The sequence below is a fragment of the Pelodiscus sinensis genome, chromosome 9 (genome assembly GCF_049634645.1).
Source record: "Pelodiscus sinensis isolate JC-2024 chromosome 9, ASM4963464v1, whole genome shotgun sequence".
NCBI classification, from domain to species: domain Eukaryota; kingdom Metazoa; phylum Chordata; order Testudines; family Trionychidae; genus Pelodiscus; species Pelodiscus sinensis.
The window spans coordinates 27,502,179-27,514,765 of NC_134719.1; the positions used below are offsets into that span (position 1 = coordinate 27,502,179).

The 12,587-nt window shown below is 41.1% G+C and overlaps 1 protein-coding gene across 2 annotated transcripts in view; it reads left to right on the plus strand.

The window, feature by feature from the left end:
* ADGRL2 (adhesion G protein-coupled receptor L2) overlaps positions 1-12,587 on the plus strand; it is a 532,296-nt gene that overhangs the window by 100,891 nt on the left and 418,818 nt on the right. For both annotated transcript variants that reach the window (XM_075936335.1, XM_075936334.1), the window contains one exon: positions 1,654-1,719. The gene's annotated coding sequence lies outside the window, so the exon portion shown is untranslated. The remainder of the gene's footprint in view (positions 1-1,653; positions 1,720-12,587) is intronic.

Genomic DNA, 12,587 nt, shown 5'->3' on the forward strand with positions numbered 1-12,587 from the left:
ATCTCTATTTTATCCCATGGGGAACCTGTGCTTCAGAAGGTTAAGTCTCTTGCCCAAGGCAAGCCACTGATTCAGTGGCATAATTGTGAAGGAAACTGTTTGGTAGATGGTTTTTTGTTTTGTTTCCTGTTCCTGTGTCCTATCCATCACCTATATTGACTTGTTGGTAGTACTTGGGATGTGAACTGCAAAACTGGATTTTGTTTAAATTAACAAAAAGAGTTAAATTCCCTTTATATATCATCCAAAGAGAAGAAAATCAGATGTTAGATAGCCATTTAACAGAGGTTTTCTTGGCCGAGTTAGTCTAGGTGGGAGTTCTTGAGACCCCAGCTACCATTAGCTAAGCAGTAGATATCCTTATAAAGCAAAATTAAGCCTTTTCTCCTAGCTAGTGAATGACTAACATATCACACTGAGACTCAAATGTGCATGTCAGCCCACCAAACTTCTCCAAATTACAGTCCATCTGCCCACAAATGAACTTTTCTTCATTTCCAACTTGCCTTTTTCTATTCATTAATTGTTTTTGATCAGATTGTACATACAAAAAACATTTCCTGGCTCTCAAACACCCAGAAACTGCTTAAAGAAGAATATAAAATAGATTAATGGGATTGCAAATGAAATACATTTTACTAAAAATAATAGCGAGTAAGAAATATTTTCCTGCTTCATTTTACAGAGGGATGGTCTCGGTGTTCCCATCAAAGTTTTGGAAGCCAGGGATGAGTTTGGAGAAAAGATAGGAGGAAGCAGGGACAAGCACACACAGTGAGACGGAAGGCAACATTCTGCTCATGTACACCCATGGAACCACTCTACTGATTGTATGGTCTAGATGGGTCCTGCCATGAGGGTGGGGGACTGGATTCAATGACCTCTTAAGGTCCTGTCCAGTTCTAGTGTTCTATGATTCTAAGATCACATTCCTAGCTGGTGTGAACTGGTGTAGCTCCATTGGCTGCAGTATTACTACGTTGGCTTACATTAGCTGAGGATCTAGCCCTCTGTCTATTGACTTAAATGGGCTGTTTTCAGATTTTGGCTAATAGAGCAAGATTTGGTCACAATATAACAAGTTAGTGAGCAACTTGTGAGCTAAGATCCACTCTTGGAATGAGCAGGTGCTACAGGAAGAGTTCAGACCTCCTCTTTCAAGCTCCAAAAGCAGCAGACTACCCTCCAAATTAAAAAAGAAATGCACTTGTAAACGGGTGGTGGCAGCTTTCCAGTGGCTAACCTGTATTGTCACAATCAATACAAGCAGGTGGCAAGGATGGTCTCTTCAAACTAATTACAGAAGATTGCAAATTGATTTTTTATTAACCCCCTCCCTGATTTAGCAGGGGTAGCAGCAGCTCTCCACCTGCTCTGTCATGCTGCTCAGCTCCTGAAATCATTCAGCCACCTTTTCTTTTCTTCCCTTCCTTGTCTGCGAGACCCTGCTGACTCCCCTCAAGCTTCACTAACCATGGAGGAAGAACTGCCCTCCCCATGTCTTTCCCCCTGTCAGATACATATAGATCAAACTATTCACTGTAGCTAGGGATGTAATTGAACTTACCTTGTTTGTTTTAAATCCTGTTAATGCTTGTTTGTTGTTGCATTTTTAAAATCAACTAATGGCTTCTTGTTTGTTTTTAACTCCAGTTGACAGAACTCAACACTCGGGACATCTCCCCACCTGATGCTGAGTGCTATGGAGTCTAAACCTGGGTAAGTGATCCATAAAAGCTTCCAAATAATATTATGGGAGCCTTCATTTAAATCTCTTCCTCATCCCTACTCCTTTTTATCCCTTATTCAAAACCTTTCTGGCCAAGGAGAGATGGTCATTGCTCCCTCTTGACTTCAGTGCTATTTTCCCCCTGGTATTAATTAACTGGAGCTTGATTAGGTCTTCTTTCTCCAACTCCCACCCTTGTTCGTCAGTATGGTCTTTCTCTCACCCCCTGAGACTACAGGCAAGCTCAGAACCTCAAGTTCCAATCCCTGGATGGTCGCATGACATGTTGCCACTTGAGCATTTCAAGGATACAATATAAATCATTGTACCCTTCACAAATCAGCTGCAAAGGAAAATAAAGTCACAGTGCCTTGCCAGCTGAAGGGATTTGTGCCAGCCCCAGGTGGTGTGAAGCATAAGGCAATGGAATGGCATGGGATGACTGCTGACATGGCTTTAAGTGCACCAAGGATAGCAATTAAAAATTATGCTGTCTTTTGAGAATGAGGCAAGTGTCATTTGGCATGTAGAGTCACGGGGCTAACAAGAGTGCTGGGTGAGTTTGAAAAGCCTTTCTGGGGTTGCTAACAAACTTTTTCCTGGGTTAGATGCTGATTGTACGGAGTTGACCAGTGTTCTATACTAGCCAGAGCTTGCCCAATAGGTTAGCCCCCTGCTTATGTCTGTTATTCTGCATGCACCTGTTTGAGTCGGGGACAATCTCAATCATTACGAAGGTTGGTTGGTTTGTTTAAAAGTCTCTCTTTATATTATCTCCTGAATTTCCACTAGTTAGCTCTTTAATTTCTTTATTTCTAATATTGTAGCTATATTTTTAATAAGAAAAATAGTAGAACATGAGCCAAAATCCCTGTGTACTCAAGTATTTTTATTATGGCTATTTTAGTCTAATTCTTCCAGTGTTGCAATGCTCTTACTACACTGTTGCTTGTCAGCAATTTCAGTGAACATGTGGGTTATAGGTTCCCTATACCAGAAACCTACCGAACACTAAACTTATCTTCATGTCTCTAGCTTCTATCCCAGACACATTTCTCAATCTATTGTATACAGCCAAGCCCTAAGATACAACTGAATTTGCTCCAATCCCACAGCCAGAGACAAACACCTACAGGATCTATATAGAGCATTCCTAAAACTGAAATACCCACCCAGAAAAGTGAAAAAACAGAGCCAAAAAAGTACCCAGACTTGAACTACTTCAGTGATCCCACTCTTGTGGGTTAGATTAGAAGCTATCAAACAACAATATGTTCAACTAAATGTGTAGAATGCAGGCCTGCAAAAAGGGTGGGCAAAAGAGGCATTTGCCCCGGGACCCTCTGATTCTGGAGGTCTGGGGCTCCAGATGCCATCACTGCTACAGTAGCTGGAGCTTTGAATTGCTGCCTGACTGCAGCTCTGAGAGCTTTTGTGGAGGGGTCACTGCAGTCAGGGCTGTGCTGAGGCCTGGTTACCCCAGCTCTGCCCCTTTCACTTCAGCCCACACACACATACCTTGCCTTGGGGTCCATGGTGGCTGTCAGCCCCAATGGTAGAATTTGCAAGTTTTCTGAAGGTGATAGCCAATGGTACAATATATTCTACCATGGATGCCATTTCCACTGGCAATTAATAAGATCAAAGAATAATTTCATCTTCGATTTCTGGGTTTGACTGCTAGGTTTTCTGCAACAAATTTCTCTTTTGTGTGTTTACTTCATTTGGGAAATAGGCATCCAAATGTTACCCAAAATATTTATTTCTATAAGTGCAAGGCAAGTAAGGATCAGTGCTGGAAGTTTATACAGTGCATCGAAAAGGGAAAGATTAAACATCTTAGTGTGTCTTCCATGGGTGGGTCACTCAGGGGTTCAAATTCCTATGAGCACAGAAGTGACCTATCTGATGGAATGCAGCAATGAAATGAAATGCTTGTGGGCACTCTCCAGGCCATAGCAGCTAGGTGTCAACCTAAAATAAATAAATTTAAAAATCACGGTAATGAACTCCTCCTTGAGCCACTAGAGGTTTAAGGACTGAATGTATGTAGAGAACAATCTTTTTTTAAATCTACAGGCATAACATTTTTTTAAGATAAGGAAAAAAACACTCTAGAAATTTAAGTTCTATTTTAGAAAGAGTCCTCTTAACAAGTTGCATTAATGCTAGAAACATATTAATGCAATATGTATTATTATGATTCTTGTTATTTTGGTAACCAAAAATGTCTAGGTGCCTCCCAAAACAGATAAAAGAATGGTAAGCTGATTTTAGACATGCTGTAAAAAGACAGTACGGTGGAGTTTGGGGTCAAAAGGGCTGGTAATGCAGGCATCAGCTGAATTTGCAATAAACTGATTCATTTTCTAAATAAAGAATATGCAGACATATGACACCTTATGGTGAATGGGATGCCACCTTGTATGCTAGTGGTTTTCAAACTTCTTCATTCTGCAAGCAGAAAAAAAACTTCCCATGGGCTGCCTCTCCTCCCAATTTCTGAGCCACTCATAGTGTTCTCTGTCTGTTCTGGTGGTCTGTGGAAAGTCCATGTTTTTTTGTTTTGCTGGTAAAACAGGAACAATAATATAATCCACTAGCATTATTGCTGCTGAGATCAAGCATATGAAAACGTATTATTTTAGTTGATCAGCAGAGCTCCTCTCTGGTAGCTTTGATTCAGCTCATCACCTGGTTCCTGAAAGACACAAAAACAGTGAAGCATGGAAATGACTGCTGATCACCATTTTCTTAGAGTGAATATTGCAGCAGTAACCTCAGCTGAAAAAAAGCATAGGAATTGGATATATCACATCAGTGCCTTTCCTGGTTCCATACTGGAAGCTCATATAGTGATTATTTAGAAATAGGGGTGTGTGTGTGTGTGTGTGTGGTTTTATAAAATACATACTGTCACCAAATAGAAAGGAGTTTTGGAATGTCTGAAGTTGATGCAGTCATCCCTGCTTTGGACACTGCTAGGTTATTATTAATTAATTAATTATTATTTGCAGCATTGTAACCTGTGTAAGCCCCATCCAGAAACAAGAGCCCAGTGTGCTAGGCACTGTACATACACGCTGCATAATCTTCAGGATATGGACTCTTCTTAGTTATATATTCTGGCCTAGGATTACCATATATCTAGGTTTTCCTGGACATTGTCTGTTTTTTGAGCCTCTGTTGGGGAGGATTTTTCAAATAATAGGCAATGGCCAAAGTAGATGCTACAACTCAGAAAGAGTCTTGAGGGGTCTGCTTCCCAGTTGGTCCCTTCCCCACCATGGCAGCTGATTCCAGTTCCCTGCAGCCACAGCTGCTGGATTCTATTCACTTGATGCTGAGTCGTGGGTAGGTCCCACAGGGATGTGCTGACTGATGGCTGCCTTGAATCATGTGCTTGAGCCAGCTGCCCTGCCATCATGACAGAGAGTGGCACTGCTTTCAACTTCTAGAGATTCACTCTGCCCCCTCCAACATCTTTTTTGGGGGGGAGGGGAGCCTGAAATATGATCACCCTATTCTGGTCAGACTTAGTCCCCTAAGATTTAACTGAAGAGCCCTCCCTGTGTGTGTTAGCAGTGAACCACATAGTGCCAAGATGACAGCTATATATATCCCAATTATTTTAGTGGAAGAAAAGAAAAAGTCCCTCAATCTCCTATCCTAGCACATCCCCCCTCAAGTGAGCTATTATAACATTGTTGGAATAATCGGATTTTTTTTTTCCTGGAACAAACTGCAGCTACTTCCCGCAGAAGCCACTTGATGTGTTCATGAAGACGGTGTTGCCTCCCTTCCTAGAGAAAAGTCACTGGGGAAGCAAATAGAAGAGCTTCCCCATCTCCTATGTACATGGAAGAAAGTGCACTCTGGGACCCGGGGTTTATCATAGGCTGAGGTGGATCATTTTTTGAGGGAACCCAAATATTCCCAGCACACTGCTGGACATGGGGGAAGAAGGGGAGAGATGTTCCCAACGCCCGCTTTCTGCGAGGTGCTGGGAAAGGAATAACCAACTTCCCAGCTACGAATACATTCAGCCACCGACGGCTGCCCCCAAAAGGGAGAAAGCTGCCCCCCTCCCCCGGCTGCGAATGCCTAAATGGAGCCATTTGCACTAGGGCCCTGCGTATTCATCAGCGATTCCAGAGGCAGCTTGGCTACGGCCGGAGCGCGATCGCTCCAGGACTCACTTTACACATAGTAGCGAAATGTTCACATCACCGCTCTTTGCCTCCCCCCTCTCGCATACACAGTTCCTGTCTGAGTCCTCTCAGATGGGTGGGGCTTTGGGGAAGATCCACCTCCACTGGCTGCCAGTCTCCAGGGGCATCTCCTGGCCCTTCTGCCACCTCTGCGGTCACTTGTTCGAAGGCGGCTCGGGGAACACGGGTGCTTCCTGCATAGCCATGACACTGGGCCCTGGTACTTGCCAGGAGCAATCCAGAGGTGTCTGAACAATCACGAGGCTGCAGCCTTTAAAACGTCAGTGCAGGACATTACGCGCCAAATACACCGGCGAGAGGGTCGCGTTTTACTGAAGCGTGTTCTAACACGCCTTGTTTTATACTTCGGAATGAGCCTTCCAAGACTTAGGGGTAAAGAGGGTGGGAAGCCAAAACTGATGACTAGTTAAAATTATACAAGGTATGTCAGGGTTCTTTTCTTTTTGCATAACTGTTATGCAGTGCATTTAAAAAAAAAAGAAACTGTTCTCGAAGAATTCCACCATGAATTGGTGACTCAATAATGAGCTACTCACTACTGCTTCAGCCCAGCACTGATGCACAGCAATGGGGTTGTCAATATGCTGCGTGCTCGCTTTTAGGTCCAGGACTAAAGGTAATTAGGCCAGATCCTGCCCTCCTGGTGTAAATCAGAGTAAATCCCATTGGAGTGACAAACATTTACAGGGGGATCTGATCTATTAGTTTCCTGGTTTGGTCTGTTGGCAGAGTAGTTTGGAGGGAGAGAGGAGGGGGAGCAAAAAACCTAAAATGCCTATCTGTAAATCAACAGTGAGTTACTGATTAACAAAGAATACCCGCCTCGCATTTAGCGTCCCGTTAAAAGCACAATAAGCTGTGATTGTGAGCATGATTATCTGTGAGTGTTGCTACTTAACAGCTGCAAATGGGAAAGTGATGTGTGTCTAGGAGAAACAAGGAAATAGAAGCACTGATGACTGTTGTACCACAATACAACACTAAAAAGTAAGTATCCTAATCCTTCTGAAAAAAATGAATAGCTCTGAAAAGGGAAAACATAAATAGTGTTTGTGCATATCTGTACCAGAGGGAAGATTTAAGAATTGGAACATTTGTGGGATTTGGGGAAGGGCTGGTCCTGAGACTAAAGGACAGGAATGAGACTGACATCATCTGGCTCTTCATTTTGGCTTTACCAGACTTCCTGTGTGGCCTTGAGCATGTCATTTATTAATATAATGTATTATTTGTATTTCAGTAGTATCTAGAGGCCACAACTGAGGTTAGGTTCTCACTTGTACAATCATCTAAGGAGAGAGAGTTCATGATCCAGAGATTTTTGTCTTTTAAATAGACAAAGAGCATTAGGGGAAAGAGAGGCACTGAAGAGTGATATGACTTTTTTAAGGTCACTCTGTAAGTCAGTGACAGGACTGGGTGGAACCTGTCTAGTGTTATATCTCTTGGACCATGCTGTCTGTCACAAGGCCTCTGCGCCTCAGTTTCCCCTTCTACAAAAAGGGTGTAATAATAGTTACTCTATAAAGCTTCTATGTTCCTTAATTAATGTCAGTAAAATGCTTTGAGATCCTGCCAATGGATGGCCATGTTGTAGAAGTTCAAAATGAAAGTGGCTTTATTTATATACCACATTTGAACTGAACAGCTGTCTTTGATAGCAGTAGCTCTTAGTGAGGAGTATATTTCCAGGGAAGCAAAGGAATAACACAACAAAGCATTTGTTTCACTAGTTCTAGCTCTTTGTGTGTGTCATTGTGAAAGACAAAAATACCATAAATGCTGTAATGTCACATACTATCATGTCAAGCAGTAAACCCATATGAACTTGCAAAGTCATGCACTAGCTCAATTTTGGAGAGGAAAAAACCTTGCTTTGAAAGCAACTAAATCAATCCCTAGTTCAAATTAAATTTGGAGTATCCTGTGAAGCTCCACTATGCTACACCAATAACAATCAGCTCAAAGGTGCAGGCAAATAATGTTTCATTTAAAAGAAATTGAATGAGGATTACTGACAGAGAACATTTTCAATGCCGTTTTGTCATTAAAGTCAAATTATGGCATTATTGTCTTAATAGTGTACGCCTCAGTCTTCTCTCTCTCTCTACCTCCTCCCTTTCTCCCTCTTCCTTTGCCTCTCTCACTTTAATGCACAAAAAGCCCCGTGTGTGGTTGGTCTTGTGTCTTCATCTCATTAAAATCTTGCCATGCAAATGTATCATAAGTGTTGCCTGAAGACTTCTGTCTCATGCAAAATTTAGCTTAAATTCTACTGGCATCAAATACTTTGTTATGCACAAACCTTCTGTTTGGTTTGCTGACATTCCTTCTTAGCCGGCTTTCATGGTGATTCATTATCTTGTGATATAGATTTCCAAGTATCATCTTTGTATTGATTTTTATATCTTTAATAACCACTCCACAGAAGATGGCTCCACTTGGTGTCATTGATCGCATCAAAAATTCAAGGCTTACAGAAATACTAGAGGGCTAATTGGTAGCAGGGTATTTCAGACTTAATCTTAATGCAGCCTTAATCTTCTGCATTAAACCTACCTGAAGATTTCCTCATTGAGACTAAAACACAAACTTTAGCGTGGAACTGGAAATTACATGGTGAGAGTGTGCAAAACCACAGTACATAAAACTGTAATCATAGAAAAATCAGATGTTAATTTTAAAACATTATCACCTTTCATTCTCTCTCTCCATTTTTTTTTTTTTGTACCAGCTTTAAACCTTTGAATTAATCCTTGTCCTTGTCCCCCCACATCCCAGTTCAGCTTTTGGATGAAAAGCAAACAGCCAATTGCAGGGGTACAAGGTTAAATGTATTTAGGGTACATGCTGATGAATGGTCTCATGACTTAAATACATATAAAATGAAAATACTATTTCTACTTAATTTGTTCAGAAACACAGTTTAGAAGGTCATGTTTTTCAAAAAGTAGCCACTGGCTTTGTCTCACCTGAATTATTTGTTGCTATACGTTAAATACCTAAGGCTTGATTGTCAGAGGGTCTGACCTGAGATCTGACAACCAAGGCTTAGGTCTATTTGAATTTGGATCTTCTGAAAATGTGGGCCAAACTGTTGACTTTGAATTCTTTGCTTCTGCCTCACATGTGCTGCTAAAGCTTCTTAAAGTATTTCAGTAACACGAATTGTCATATAAAAGATGATGTTTTCCACTACCATTGTGTAGAATTTTGTACCGCTGAAGTGTCTTAAACCTCAGGGCTACGTCTACACTGGCATGATTTTCCGAAAATGCTTTTAACGGAAAACTTTTCCATTAAAAGCATTTTCGGAAAAGCACGTCTAGATTGGCAGGATGCTTTTCTGCAAAAGCACTTTTTGCGGAAAAGCGTCCGTGGCCAATCTAGACGCAGTTTTCCGCAAAAAAGCCCCGATCGCCATTTTCGTGATCGGGGCTTTTTTGCGGAAAACAGTACTGTGCTGTCTACACTGGCCCTTTTGCGCAAAAGTCTTTCGGAAAAAGACTTTTGCCCGAACAGGAGCAGCATAGTATTTTCGGAAAAGCACTGATGAGATCGTCAGTGCTTTTCCAGAAATTGAAGCGGCCAGAGTAGACAGCTGGCAAGTTTTTCCGCAAAAGCAGATGATTTTGCGGAAAAACTTGCCAGTCTAGACACAGCCCATAAGTTCAAGGGAATGAAAGATGAATTTTATTGGGATACTAGAGTGATGGGTGTTTTGGAAAGTTCAATGGTAGAAAAATTGCATGTAGCAAGAGAAGCACTGGAATCCTGGAAAACCACTTTCACAAGAAAATTTGTACTTGTAACTTTTTTTTTTAAGCTGCCAGAGGAAAAAGAAGTGCTTCTCCAAAGCCACATAGTCTAGAACAGTGTTTCTTAACCAGTGGTGCAAGTATCCTCAGGGGTACTCGAGAAAAGTCTAGGGAGGGGTACAACAACACAAATGAAATTTTATAGAAAACTGAATTTTTGTTTTAAGTTTTACAGTGCTTTATTATTATTCTTTTTACACCCAACCATTAAGTTGTTTAGACAAATGTGTTGCAATGGTAGAAAAAATTGTGTGTCTGAAGACTGTAGGTACTGGAGGTACTTATAATTTTTTTTCAAAAAGGGGTACTTTACAGAAAAAGATTGAGAAACACTGGTCTACAGTACTTAGCATAGTAAGCAAGATTGTCTGGACAGAATTATGGCTACGGATGATCATCTTTTCACATATCTTCCCTTGTATGTAGAGAAGGCTGAAGTTTAGCTGTCTCTTAGCTCTAGGCATCTCTTCATCTGATTCTCACAGAGCCCCCTCTCTGGGATTGGGAATCCGCAGCTGCATTTTGAGAAATGTGCATTGTTTTCCAGTCTGGTCTGCATTAAAACATTTTGCTGGAATAGCTAGGTTGGCTAGGAGTGTGGGAAAAAAATCACACCTTTTAGCTAACATAGTTATGTCAGCAAAAACGTCTATGCTACAAAGACTGCAGTGTAGACCTGACATCTCTCTGCCTATACCCCATAGAAAACTTAGTGTGCAGAGTTCTACTCTCCTTTTTATTATGTTTCCGATGTCATTTTCCTGAAAATAATCAGCATAGCGGCATTGCGCAAGAGGGTTTTTCTTGTGCAAGAAGGGGCAGTGTGGACAGCTTCTTCTGGCACAAGAGCCTCTTCCGCAAAATGGCATCTCATTAGATATGCAAATGAGGTGTGGCGATATTCCACGCTTAGCCTCATTTGCATATCTCTAGCACAAGATTGTGCCAGTGTAGACATAGCCCTAGTGTTCCAGGGAGGCAGACAAATATTATCATCTCCTTTTTATTTTATTTTTTATTTTTTTTAAATGTGGACACTCAGGCACAGAAGAGTAAAGGGCCAGATTGTTAACTTCTGATTCACACTGTGAACAATTATTCAGAGGAATTGTGCCTGGCTTCACAGATTAGCCCTGAGAATAACTGCTCACTAGAGAGAACAGTGGATTTGCAATCTGGCCTTAGGTTACATGCCCAAGGAAAAATAAAAAGTGTCTGAAGGAATTGAAACAAATCTCCTGATTCCCAGCCTCATGCCTAACTAGAGCCTACCCTTTCTCTCAGTTTAGACCTGGATTCCTTATAAAGAACTCAATGAAGCATTCCATGATTTTTACTATAGAGATCAGACATGATTCAAGGGTTCAATATATGTCCAGTTCATAAACCTGGAAGGTGCATAGATATCCTGGCAGCATCTGGACAGGATTTAAGTAGATGTATACCTGCACCTGGAGATCAAATATAAGTCTAGAAAACCCATCCAGCTTGCCCCCCATCTGCAGCCTAATAGAAGATACTGCAAAGACGGACCAGAGCAAATAATACCCAAACGTCTCTCGAACACTCCACTTTTTTAGTCAACATAAAATCTTCCATTATTTTCCTTTAACGATTGTATTGTTTTTAAGTGAGGGGAAGGGAGAAGCAATGAAAATAGAACAAAATAGTGTTTGCAGAGCAAAGCAAACAACTTGACTCCCCCCACCTTCTGCACGGTAAAAGCTCACAAGATAACTACTTGTTTGTGCTACATAAATGATTTTTAGGCTATTCCCATGGTTTTGTTTTCATCAGTATATATCATTTAAAAATCGCTAGGGTCGTACATCTTAGTTAAATAATTGTGAAAAAGGAAGGATTTTTTCCCGTATAATTTACAGATTAGCAAGCATGATCCTTCAGAAATATCCCCCCTTTTGTAGGCCAGCCAGCATTCTAAATGCCATGACATGTAGCTACAGTTCAAGTGGGGCCCAGTTGTGCCGCAGGATACAAGAGTAATTCCCATTGATTTCAATAGAAATTACATGCATCCTGCAGAGGGAGAGTAGGGTCCTTGAGTTTTAATGAATAGCAAATAGTCATGTAAAATCCAGGGGCCCTCTTCTTTCCCTGCAGGATGCATTGAAGTCTGTGGGAGTTACTTGCATATCCTATGGCAGGAGAATTGAGCCTGGGCAAGGTAAAGTTGCCCAATCATTGATTGCTTTCCATGTTTGTTTGTTTGTTTATTTATTTACTTATTTATTTATTAATCCATTCATTCCAAAAGTTATTTTATGGGTTTTTTTATTTCTTTCTCTCTCTCTCATATAGCTTTGTAGCTTTCCCTTTTATTTCATTTGGCTCTGTTCCGATTTGAGGGTGCCAACCCAGAGCATGAGCAACACATAGGTAGCCAATAGAAGGGATGTAGAGGGAGGACAAAGAACAAGTGCAATGAGGTTTTAATATACTTTATAAGAAAGTAATTGATAAAGAATGCGGTAGGTCTGCCCTTCTGGAGATACTCTCTACTTACGTGGGGCACCTCAATGCAAATCTCAAGCATTGGTGCTACTGATCTAATTTGATTTTAAGTACCTACAGAGAATTATAAATGGACAAATATGCATCAAGTTTGCATGCACTGTGCTTTAACTTTTCTAATTACTTGAATGTGGAAGCTGAGTTCCCACTTCACATGGAAAGTTTCACCCAGTTTAAAAAAGATTTTTTTTTAACAAGCATGTTGCAAAGATGGCTAAAAGAAACCAATCCTCTGCCCCCTCCCCCCCCCCCCCCTGCTTTCTCCTTGGTAGTTGG